We start from the raw sequence: 13355 nt of genomic DNA, 5'->3' as shown, positions 1-13355 counted from the left end.
ACTACAACACTCCGAACAGTACAAATGACTTACCATTGCAGAAACAGATAGACCAGCTGAACATCATTCACACTGCTCACAGTATGCAACTTTGTCACAGAATACCACAGACACTATATGTCACACTGGTATGAGTGATTCGGGAGACAGGCGCAGGAATGCGTAATTTTTTATTTTATTTCACTCAAATTACAGCGTGCCATGTAAAGGCACGGGGACGAAGACCAAACAAACACGTGTACATCACACAGGGTTGAAACCCAAACAAAAGAGCGAGGAGTACCTCGAATAAATAATACAAGAGCTCAATGATTAACACACGGGACGAGACCCGTAATCATCAGCGCGATCCACAATGGCACGAAAGCCCAAAACACACAGCACAGGTACTCACACGACCAATGGACATAGTAACAATAATCGCCAGCCCAATGGTGAAACATTTATACAAATACAATCAGTGGGAATGGGGACCAGGTGTGCGCAATCACACAGTTCAGAGGGATCCGTGACACTATAATAGTCATAGAGAGCAAAAACAGCAGGTATCATGTTGCATTCTGTCCCTAGACCTGATCAAAGACACAGTGGACAGCAGGACTGCCAGTGTGGGGGACATGGAGGTCAACCCAGTGTCCAGAGCTATCGCCCACCACATGGGCATTGACCTATCACCTGAGGGCCAGGCTGCACGAAACCGTCGGACATCGCAGTCATTGTGCATGGGGCTCCCCTCTCAGGAAGTAGCAGTGAGAAAAGCATTTATCTGTGTGCACTGTCCTCAGGGATGACCTCTGCTAACCTGCAGGCCCACAAGCTGTGTCCCAATGCTGCCATTGAGCATGCTCAGAAGAGGGTGGAGGAGGCCGGTGAATCTCAGCTTGATGGATAGGTATTTACAGGGTGTCTCAAAGCCTAACATTAAACTAACTTTGGATGAACTATATACTGTGTTTGTAGTTGTCTCTGCTGGTCAGGGTGCTGGTACTCTGAGTGTGGAGACTATAGCCACACACACTGCTGAGGGCAGTCAAGTCAACGACCCCCATCCATCTCTACCAGTAACAAGGACAGTGTTGTGGGTCGGATGAGGATTTAACGGATCACTGCGCCTTCAATGGTACCCGCAGCTCATCACAGTAGTGTGTATTACTATATTAAAGCTAGGAGTTTGTAATGTCTCTTGTTAGTGCTTGCTTTCTGTGCAGGGTGGTGTTCCTATCCAACGGCAGCTGAGCATCAATGTGAGTGTGAGCCAGGTCGTAGAGCTGGGCCTGATGAACTGACTGCTACCAGACCAACTGTTGGTGAGCATCCTCTCAGAGAGACCACAGGTGACATACAGTACAGAGACCCACAGAGCCTATATGGGCCTCCCAGTACTTGGTCTGGGATGTTTGAAGTTTTATTAGACATACAGTATGTACAGGATACACATGGTATACACTGTCCAACAAAATGCTTACTTGCAGGTTCCTTCTCAACAATGCAACAACAATAATTTATAGTCCAATAAATCTCCTGTGTGATCCTTGAGCGTGTAAATGATGCATGTGTTGTATGTGTTGTCCCCTGGCAGCTGAGTGACTGTCACCGGGGTGTTGTGATGGACGGGATGGAGACGCTGTACTGCCGCTACCCCAGCAGCAAACAACTACTACGCCTTCAAAGCCAAGGAGAGGGCACAGAGAGAGGCAGAGGGTGAGGACAAACTAGTCCAAAGGAGACTGTGCCATATAAACCTCTCTGTTATTGGGAGGGACTATCCTAGTGGAACAGAGACCCTGAAGAGCAACAGACTGCCACCTCTTGAAGAGGTAAATACGTATTGACCTTTCTATTTATTTTTGCCCATGAATTTATTATAATAATAATGATGATCTTTAATTGATGTATCCTCTCTTCTCTGTTCCCCATGTGTTTGACGGTTTAGGGCTTGGACTCAAAAGCCCTCCTATCCCCTCCACTATCTTCTCTGTCATACCCTACCCTAAGAGGAGGCCTGTGCACAGCAGATCATTAGTTGCTTCCCCTTCATGGTGCCCTCAGCCCCAGAGGAAGCTTAAGGCTCGGTCAAGGTATAAAGGTCCTCCATGAAAAATAGCATAACTTCACACATCAAACCACTATTGCCACCATATTCACTTGTTTATATTGAACTTCTTGCTTACTCTGAAAAACATAATTGATGATACTGTATTAACATTATGTCTAGACTTATGCTCATTCCCTGGAACACTTGTTAACCTCGTTAACAACTGTTTCTGTATGCATTTTACGTTTGTCCATTTAAATGGGATGATAAATGAATTAATGAAGCTATTAATTATAGCCAGATCTAACTGAATGGGTCTTACAGGAAGAGGTGGTGACCTCTACTGAAGGACGGGGGAAGAAGGCAGACATGGGCAGAGAGAGTCAGAAAGACAAGAGATGCACCCTAGCCAAAAAGGGGTCCAGGACCAATGACACTCGCTCCCCTCCTCTAAACGCTGTGACTCGCTTATTTGACACTGAGCAGTGCCAACAGGAGTCCCAACAGGAGGGCAAACTACATAAGAATACACAAGAATAAACACTGATGTGCATGAATGTGACTTAAAGGTTTGTGTTGTTTTCTATAGGCTCACCACATTCCACTGGAATGTCCCGCCCTATGGAGAGGCGATCCTGAAGATCTGGTTCCACTCCCAAGTCCCTGGCAAGTTTGACAAAACACTGAACTTTGAGTTGTTGGGTACCAAGATATGTTCCAAAATGTACTGTGGGGGAATCTGTCCATCAGCAGATACACACAGTGAGTATTGTTTGTTTCTAAAAGACATTTGTGTTTTTTTATACCTTGTGAAATATAACCAATACAGTGGGGGAAAAAAGTATTTAGTCAGCCACCAATTGTGCAAGTTCTCCCACTTAAAAAGATGAGAGAGGCCTGTAATTTTCGTCATAGGTACACGTCAACTATGACAGACAAAATGAGGAAAAAAAATCCAGAAAATCACATTGTAGGATTTTTTATGAATTTATTTGCAAATTATGGTGGAAAATAAGTATTTGGTCACCTACAAACAAGCAAGATTTCTGGCTCTCACAGACCTGTAACTTCTTCTTTAAGAGGCTCCTCTGTCCTCCACTTGTTACCTGTATTAATGGCACCTGTTTGAACTTGTTATCAGTATAAAAGACACCTGTCCACAACCTCAAACAGTCACACTCCAAACTCCACTATGGCCAAGACCAAAGAGCTGTCAAAGGACACCAGAAACAAAATTGTAGACCTGCACCAGGCTGGGAAGACTGAATCTGCAATAGGTAAGCAGCTTGGTTTGAAGAAATCAACTGTGGGAGCAATTATTAGGAAATGGAAGACATACAAGACCACTGATAATCTCCCTCGATCTGGGGCTCCACGCAAGATCTCACCCCGTGGGGTCAAAATGATCACAAGAACGGTGAGCAAAAATCCCAGAAGCACACGGGGGGACCTAGTGAATGACCTGCAGAGAGCTGGGACCAAAGTAACAAAGCCTACCATCAGTAACACACTATGCCACCAGGGACTCAAATCCTGCAGTGCCAGACGTGTCCCCCTGCTTAAGCCAGTACATGTCCAGGCCCGTCTGAAGTTTGCTAGAGAGCATTTGGATGATCCAGAAGAGGATTGGGAGAATGTCATATGGTCAGATGAAACCAAAATATAACTTTTTGGTAAAATCTCAACTCGTCGTGTTTGGAGGACAAAGAATGCTGAGTTGCATCCAAAGAACACCATACCTACTGTGAAGCATGGGGGTGGAAACATCATGCTTTGGGGCTGTTTTTCTGCAAAAGGACCAGGACGACTGATCCGTGTAAAGGAAAGAATGAATGGGGCCATGTATTGTGAGATTTTGAGTGAAAACCTCCTTCCATCAGCAAGGGCATTGAAGATGAAACGTGGCTGGGTCTTTCAGCATGACAATGATCCCAAACACACCGCCCGGGCAAAGAAGGAGTGGCTTCGTAAGAAGCATTTCAAGGTCCTGGAGTGGCCTAGCCAGTCTCCAGATCTCAACCCCATAGAAAATCTTTGGAGGGAGTTGAAAGTCCGTGTTGCCCAGCGACAGCCCCAAAACATCACGGCTCTAGAGGAAATCTGCATGGAGGAATGGGCCAATATACCAGCAACAGTGTGTGAAAACCTTGTGAAGACTTACAGAAAACGTTTGACCTGTGTCATTGCCAACAAAGGGTATATAACAAAGTATTGAGAAACTTTTGTTATTGACCAAATACTTATTTTCCACCATAATTTGCAAATAAATTCATTAAAAATCCTACAATGTGATTTTCTGGATTTTTTTTCCTCATTTTGTCTGTCATTGTTGACGTGTACCTATGATGAAAATTACAGGCCTCTCTCATCTTTTTAAGTGGGAGAACTTGCACAATTGGTGGCTGACTAAATACTTTTTTTCCCCACTGTAAGTAGCTGAATTTTGTCAGATCTCATACTTTTTTATAGGTTGAAATGTTTTATTATCGCTGTAAATGAGGTGTTGAGTGTGTGTCGTTTGGTCTATCCCAGGATGGTATTTGCCCACAGGAAGAGGGTCCTTTGATGAAGCGTTGCAGAAGAGCTACATCATCCGCTCTGGCCTCTATGAGTTTGGCCCGCTGCTCTGTGGGAAGACCACAGATAGGTAAGGGGATTAACTTCCACTACCCTACTCTGTGAGTTTATTCACTGTAACTCCATAGAGGACAGCATGTGTGATGCATGCCTGTGTGTTACCTGTCTGTGCCATAGGTATAAAGAGAGAAAGTATCCAGAGAACATGGAAAGGCTGGTGATACACAACAACTCTCCACTTGATGCTGAGATTCACTTCTTCTTCCAGCATGACACCAAGGCTGCCACCTACCAACTGGACCCTCCCAACATGACCCTTAAACCCATCGAGAGACAAGAAGCCAATCAGAACTACTCATAACATCGTAGAATGTAGTCTGAGATGTCAGATTTGTCAGAACCCTGACTGTGTGATACAAACTTACCTAGAAGTTATCACTGTTCACTACTATTATCAGTGAACAGTTTCACATTCATTTACTTTTGTTCTCGTTTTGAAACTTTGTGCGATAAGCACAGTGTTCCAATAATCCACGGTTGTGCCCTGGCTGATAGAGACAGTGTGGTGTATCAAAGAGAACCCAGAGCCAGCATTTCTGCTTCTCCTGTCGCGGGGTCCGTCCCGAGCTTGAAAGCGAGCAGAAGCATTTTGAAAAGAATCTGCTGCACAGGTCTGAAATTAATTAATGCTGTAATTAACATTACCCAGAACTACTGTATAGCTTTTTAACATGCTTCAGTAACAAAGTAGGAGATTTGTTTTTGTCATGGTAGTTTTCTGTTGATTTTCCTTTCGCTACTCTACTCCATTCTCCCTATGCTGGTTGTGAACCTCAGGAAGAACACGAGGAGTCTGTACCTGCGTAACAACACGCTGCTGTCTGCAGCCTGGAAGCTAGAGGTGCTGGGGGATGAGTTCAGTGTGTCCCAGGACCAGGGCATGATACTGCGGGATCCTTGCTGTGTCCCTACCCTAAACCCCTAACCCTAAACTTAAACCCTACCCTTACTCAAACCATAACCTAAACCATAACCCTTACCTAACCCTAACCTAACGTTAATTCTTACCTTAACCATTTTAAATTTCAACTTCAAAGGGGTAGAGACGCCCCAAGGATCCCGGATAGCATGGACCCTTGTCTCAAACCAGATAGCGCGATTGCCGTCTGCTTTGATCGGTTGAGGAACGAGCGTTGCGTAGGAGTGACGCCATCTGACGTGAGACAATGGCCCATCTGTCAAGGTGTTGGGTGTGTACTGGTAGCGAAGTCAGGTGCAGGAGAGCAGAGAGTTGTGAACAGGCGCACACTTTATTGAGGCAGGAGAAAACAGCAGATGAATGCAACTGCGTCAAAACCTCCAGCCACAATACCAAAAGTGTAGAGCGCAAAACACAGTCACAAAAGCTAATGAATTCAAATAAACATACTACGTGCAATAACACGGATCATAAACAGCAGCCTGGCGCGTAACCTCAAACACTTAACACGAAACAATTTCACACAAAGACATGGGGGGGGGAACAGAGGAATAAATACATGCAGTGTGATTGGGAATGTAAACCAGGTGTGCAGGGAACAGGACAAAACAAATGGAACAATGAAAAATGGAGCGGCGATGGCTAGAAAGCCGGTGACGTCGACCGCCGAACGCTGCCCGAACAAGGAGAGGAGCTGACTTCGGCGGAAGTCGTGACAGTAACCCCCCTTGACGCGCGGCTCCAGCGGCGTGCCGACACCGGCCTCGGGGACGGCCCAGAGGGTGAGGCGCAGGGCGATCTGGCCGGCGACGGTGGAACTCCCACAGCAGTTCAGGGTCCAACACATCTGCCACTGGAACCCAGCACCTCTGCTCCGGGCCGTACCCCTCCCACTCCACGAGGTACTGAAGGCCCCCCGCCCGACGCCTCGAATCCAGGATGGAATGAACGGAGTACGCCGGGGCCCCCTCGATGTCCAGAGGGGGCGGAGGAATCTCCCGCACCTCAGATTCCTGGAGTGGACCAACCACCACCGGCCTGAGGAGAGACACATGGAATGAGGGGTTAATGCGGTAATCGGGGGGAAGTTGTAACCTATAACACACCTCGTTCACTCTCCTCAGGACTTTGAATGGCCCCACAAACCGCGGGCCCAGCTTCCGGCAGGGCAGGCAGAGGGGCAGGTTTCGGGTCGAGAGCCAGACCCGGTCCCACGGTGCGAACACCAGGGCCTCACTGCGGTGACGGTCTGCGCCCACTTTCTGGCGCAGCACGGTGCGCTGAAGGTGGACATGGGCGGCGTCCCATGTTTCCTCCGCGCGCCGGAACCAGTCGTCCACCGCAGGAGCCTCGGTCTGACTCTGATGCCAAGGAGCCAGAACCGGCTGATACCCCAATACACACTGGAAGGGGGTGAGGTTAGTGGAGGAGTGGCGGAGCGAGTTCTGGGCCATCTCTGCCCAGGACACGAACGCTGCCCAATCCCCCGGCCAGTCCTGGCAATAGGACCTCAGAAACCTACCCACATCCTGGTTTACTCTCTCCACCTGCCCGTTACTCTCGGAGTGAAAACCTGAGGTAAGGCTGACCAAGGCCCCCAGACGTTCCATGAACGCCTTCCAGACCCTCGACGTGAACTGGGGACTCCAATCCGACACTATATCCTCAGGCACCGTAGTGCCGGAAGACGTGTGTAAACAAGGCCTCCGCAGTCTGTAGGGCCGTAGGGAGACCGGGCAAAAGGAGGAGATGACAGGACGTAGAAATATTATCAACAATGATTATCAACAATGACCAGGATCGCAGTGGTCAGGAAATCTATCGACAGGTGCAACCAGGGTTGTTGTGGAACGGGTAAGGGTTGTAACTTACCTCTGGGCAGGTGCCTAGGACCCTTGCACTGGGCGCACACCGAGCAGGAGGAAACATAAAGCCTCACGTCCTTAGCCAAGGTGGGCCACAAGTACTTCCCAGTCAGACCGTCCGACCGATTCCCAGATGACCAGATGAGGGTGACATGTGGGCCCGATAGATCAACTGGTCACGGACAGCAGACGGAACATACAGACGCCCGATGGGACACTGGAGGGGAGCGGGCTCTGTACGCAATGCCTGCTCAATGTCCGCGTCCATCTCCCACACGACCGGCGCTACCAGGCAGGAGGCCGGGAGTATGGGAGTCTGATCCATGGGCCGCTCCTCTGTGTAATTCAGCCGGGACAGTGCGTCTGCCTTCATATTCTGGGAACCTGGTCTGTAGGACAGGGTAAACACAAAACGGGTAAAGAACATGGCCCACCTTGCCTGACAAGGATTCAGTCTCCTCGCTGCCCGGATGTACTCCAGATTGCGGTGGTCAGTCCAGATGAGAAAAGGGTGTTTAGCCCCCTCAAGCCAATGTCTCCACGCCTTCAAAGCCTTAACCACAGCCAACAGCTCCCGGTCCCCCACATCATAGTTCCGCTCCACTGGGCTGAGCTTCTTCGAGAAGAAAGCACAGGGGCGGAGCTTCAGTGGCGTGCCCGAGCACTGAGAGAGCACGGCTCCTATCCCAGCCTCGGACGCGTCCACCTCCACTATGAACGCCAAAGAGGGATCCGGATGGGCCAGCACTGGAGCCGAGGTAAACAGAGCTCTTAGGTGCCCGAAAGCCCTGTCCGCCTCAACCGACCACTGCAGACGTACAGGACCCCCCTTCAGCAGTGTGGTAATGGGAGCCGCCACCTGGCCAAGACCCCGGATAAATCTCTAAAGACAAAACAAATGGAACAATGAAAAATGGAGCGGCGATGGCTAGAAAGCCGGTGACGTCGACCGCCGAACGCCGCCCGAACAAGGAGAGGAGCCGACTTCGGCGGAAGTCGTGACACCATCAACCTAAAGGGAGCCATATGCCTTGAGGTACATTACTGGATGATGATTGATTTGATGTTTGGTATCGACTGTTGTATTATTCCTGTTTACCTCATATTGTTGTTTTGTGCCTTTCTGTCTGTGTGTTGCCGTGTGTGTGTTAGGTGTCTGATGTGAGGAACAGACAGCCCCGACCACCTCCATGTAGACTGTGCCAAGGAGGTGACCGTGACCTTCTGCTCAGAGCCGCCCGTAGTGCTGACTGCCCAGCCTATCAAGTGTAAGCTGTGCAGGGTGGTGTTCCAGCAGCTTGTGGACCAGGTGCCAGAACCGAGAGGACCGCCTCAGGACCATCATGTGGGTTAACTTTGGGAAACAGGCGGGTAGTCAACAGCCTGCAAAGAAGAAAGTAAAGTCACACATAGCTATAAGGCTACCTTTTTGTGACTGTATTTATTGTTTATCATCATGACCCATGCAGGGAGAATATTTCCTGACTACCCAGACTCCTTGCTCTGTCCAAATGCTACACCACGCCCACGGACATCAGTTTCTTCACAATCAGTGTGGATCTGAGTCCCTCCCCAACGATTTCTGGAATGCAAACACATTCTATCCATTCTGATTGGTCCCAGAAACCCATGGGTTGGGTCAGAGCCAGGGTAAGGCAGCATTTTGAAAATGTGTCATTAGCTTTAATACTCTGATTGGTTAGAGATGATCCAATTGCTGATGACTGTTTTGTACAACACCCCTTATTTTGACGTTACCACAAATTACTTCAAGGGTGGCTGTCTCAGAATGAAATATGTTGCGAACAGACAGCGGTGGAAGAATCCCGTTTGAGTCGTCAGGCAAGGGATGAGAGGCCATTGTATTTTAAATCCAGTAACTTGTGAAGTAAATTGAGTGTGCCCTGTCTGTCCCCAGGGGATTGAGACAGACACAGGGCTATGGTAGAGAACTCATTCAGAGTTATGGAACTACGCATCAGTGCTGTGTGTGATTATGCCAAGTTCACCTTGAAGCGGTGACCATCCACTTCAAAGTACACACTGCTCTATCAGACCAGGCTCACCAAACAGTGTATCTGGTGAATAGGGAGAATCAGCCCTTCCAGTGTATCGTTGAAGAAATGTCTTGCCACTCAGAAGCCTTTCTGGACAGCCTGCAGCTGCAGCCTATGGAAGGGGTAGTGTCACCTAAAGACAGGTGTGTGACTCAACTCTCAGCTTATCAGTGGTACATCAACAAATCATCTAAATGTAATGTAACCGAATGGTGTAGCAGTCCATCTGTTGTTACAGTTAATGCATTGTCAGTGATACCTTTCACACAAAGCATCCTCTCTCTCTTGGTGTCCTGCAGGTTTCCTGTGGTAGTGTCCTTCACCCCAACACAAGATGGAGTGGCGATCTTTAACCTGCTAGTTCAGGTGAAGGGGAAGGTCCAGCCCCTCACTATGAATGTCAAGACAGAGGGCTATAGCATGAACGCCTGTATGCAGTGTGAGAGCACCGAGGGAGGCGTTGCTGAGCTGTCTCCAGGCAACTCTCTTCATCAGGTGGACTCAAACGGGTGAGAAATGTCGGCTTCAAAGCTTAAGACTCAGACAGGAAGGCTAATTATACACTCAACTCCTCATAATGCTAATTCACAGCTACCTTTTCACTCCTTTGCTTTGTCTGAAGTTTTATAATGACATTCTTCCCCCTGCAGTAGTGTGTGCTCAAAGACGTGGGCCTCAACATCAAGGGATCTCTTAGCAGAAATGAATCTCCCTCTTTCTCCCTCTATGTCTACCACTTGTTCTGATTCATGATTTTCTCACTCACTCACTCACTCACTCACTCACTCACTCACTCACTCACTCACTCACTCACTCACTCACTCACTCACTCACTCACTCACTCACTCACTCACACACTCACACTCACACTCACACTCACACTCACACTCACACTCACACTCACACACACACACACACCTTTTCAGATTAAGAATGGGCCTGCGTTCCGCTGCTCCATTCTGATTTCAGCTGGCCTGGATTTCTCCTTCCTCAAACACACCTTTGTAATGGGCTTAATCTACGATGCAGGGATGGTGCCAGCTACACAGACACTGACCATAAGCAACAACGGAGAGAGGGGCATCAGGTAATTGCTGACAAGTTGCCTCGCACTCTGCCTTTGTTTGAGCGACAACTTTAAAACCGAAAAAAAACAGCCTACATCCATTGACAGGCTCGCTGTTGGCCCTTTTCATTTCCTCTTGCTTATACTTCCAAATGAAATGTAATGAAAAGGACAGAGGGCCTCACTGCACTGGCAGGGAAAAGCAGAGGTAATATATATTAGTGACTCTCAATGAAGGAGCTGCCATAGCGTGTTATTCTCCTCTTCAGTCCAGATCAGGGATAATCAACTAGATTCAGCTGCGGGACGTTTTTTTCCTGAGCAGATGGTCGGGGGGCCGGAAAATAATGACATCTAATTAGTAGACTGCAAATTGACAGCAAGAAGCCCAAACCGATATAATATTTGACTAAAACATAATAATTTCAAACCTTGCTTACATTTTATTTGATCACGTCGTGTCTCTCTATTATGCGTGGGAATACTTGGGAACAGATTTTTTATTTTGTTGCTCAGAAATAAATAAAACCACCTGCGGGCCATCAGTTGGGGAACCCTGGTGTAGATTCTCAGGTCTCTAACACCCCGTTTCTGGAGGCGGGGTTCCAGCTGGAACTGCTGCCCCCTGGTGGGTCCATGGAGGTGCCCATCACCTTCTACCCACAGGAGGCAGTGCAATACCATGAGTGAGTGGTCTTTGAGATCAATGACTGTGCTGAGCAGGTGGTCGAGACCCTAGGTCAAGGAATTGAGATGAAGGTGAGGAGATGTCTGTGTGTGTGTATGTGTGTGTGTGCATACGTGTGTGTGCTTGTGTTGTGTGCTTGCATGCGTCTTTATGCATACATTTCCTGTGCACTTCATCCTCCCAGGTTGACTTTGAGGACACTAGACACAAGGTGGTGAATCTGGGGGCTCTGCAGATTGGTCAGAAGATCAGGAGGGTGATTCCCCTGGTGAACAACAGCCACTCCTCTCTGACCTTCTCCCTTCTGCTCAGCTCCACTGTACACACTCTGCTTGACTCCAGGGTACTGTACGCCTCTCAGAACCACCTCAACATCACTGTCACTGTGTCCTCTCGCTGAAAGGCAAGCCATATGGCTACCTCGACCTGGCAAGTAGTACAGTAGCTAGATTAGTGGATGTTTTGCTCAGAATGTAGCTATAAAGAGAACACAGTTGAGAGTTGTCATACTAGTTGAGTTCTACCTGTGTGAGTGAGTGTGATGAGACGTGTATTCCTCTCCTGTACCGTAGGTGCTGTTAGTGAAGTCAGGTGAGGTGACCCTGAAGCCTTTTGGGGGCCGCTGTCTGGTGGAGGTGCTATTCTCTGCCAGGTAGCGCATAGCTCCCTTCACCTCAGAGCTGCAACTTGAGTGTCTGGGCACGGTACGCCCCCTGCTGGTGCTGAATGGCTGCTGTCATGGCATGGAGGTCAAGCTAGACCAGGACTACCTGCCCTTTGGAGCTGTCGCTCAGCGCTGCAAGGCCATAAAACGCATCATGCGGACCACTGGAGAAATTGGAGCCAGGTAGGTACTCTTACACACATACCGGTGCTCATGATACATTTTGATATTTTGCTAGTTCCAGTGGGATATAAAGAGGTTTGGCAGAGACATCACCCCTGCAGAGGGCTACATCTGCCCTGGGATGGAGGTTCCCTTTGAGGTGGCCTTTGCCCCTGTGGAGCTGAGTCAGGACTTGAAATATACTGCTCAAAAAAATAAAGGGAACACTTAAACAACACATCCTAGATCTGAATGAAAGAAATAATCTTATTAAATACTTTTTTCTTTACATAGTTGAATGTGCTGACAACAAAATCACACAAAAATAATCAATGGAAATCCAATTTATCAACACACTCAAAATTAAAGTGGAAAACCACACTACAGGCCGATCCAACTTTGATGTACTGTCCTTAAAACAAGTCAAAATGAGGCTCAGTAGTGTGTGTGGCCTCCACGTGCCTGTATGACCTCCCTACAATGCCTGGGCATGCTCCTGATGAGGTGGCGGATGGTCTCCTGAGGGATCTCCTCCCAGACCTGGACTAAAGCATCTGCCAACTCCTGGACAGTCTGTGGTGCAACGTGGCGTTGGTGGATGGAGCGAGACATGATGTCCCAGATGTGCTCAATTGGATTCAGGTCTGGGGAACGGGCGGGCCAGTCCATAGCAACAATGCTTCCTCTTGCAGGAACTGCTGACACACTCCAGCCACATGAGGTCTAGCATTGTCTTGCATTAGAAGGAACCCAGGGCCAACCGCACCAGCATATGGTCTCACAAGGGGTCTGAGGATCTCATCTCGGTACCTAATGGCAGTCAGGCTACCTCTGGCGAGCACATGGAGGGCTGTGCGGCCCCCCAAAGAAATGCCACCCCACACCATGACTGACCCACCGCCAAACCGGTCATGCTGGAGGATGTTGCAGGCAGCAGAACGTTCTCCACGGCGTCTCCAGACTCTGTCACGTCTGTCACGTGCTCAGTGTGAACCTGCTTTCATCTGTGAAGAGCACAGGGCGCCAGTGGCGAATTTGCCAATCTTGGTGTTCTCTGGCAAATGCCAAACGTCCTGCACGGTGTTGGGCTGTAAGCACAACCCCCACCTGTGGACGTCGGGCCCTCATACCACCCTCATGGAGTCTGTTTCTGACCGTTTGAGCAGACACATGCACATTTGTGGCCTGCTGGAGGTCATTTTGCAGGGCTCGGGCAGTGCTTCTCCTGCTCCTCCTTGCACAAAGGCGGAGGTAGTGGTCCT

The 13355-nt window shown here is 48.7% G+C and overlaps 1 pseudogene; it reads left to right on the top strand.

Moving 5' to 3' along the window:
* LOC106560942 (hydrocephalus-inducing protein-like) overlaps positions 1-12325 on the top strand; it is a 45664-nt pseudogene extending 33339 nt beyond the window's left edge.
* Positions 12326-13355: the final 1030 nt, after the last annotated feature.

Source organism: Salmo salar, chromosome 10 (genome assembly GCF_965601325.2).
Source record: "Salmo salar chromosome 10, fSalSal1, whole genome shotgun sequence".
NCBI classification, from domain to species: Eukaryota; Metazoa; Chordata; class Actinopteri; order Salmoniformes; family Salmonidae; genus Salmo; species Salmo salar.
This window is presented reverse-complemented; position numbering and strand designations above follow the sequence as displayed.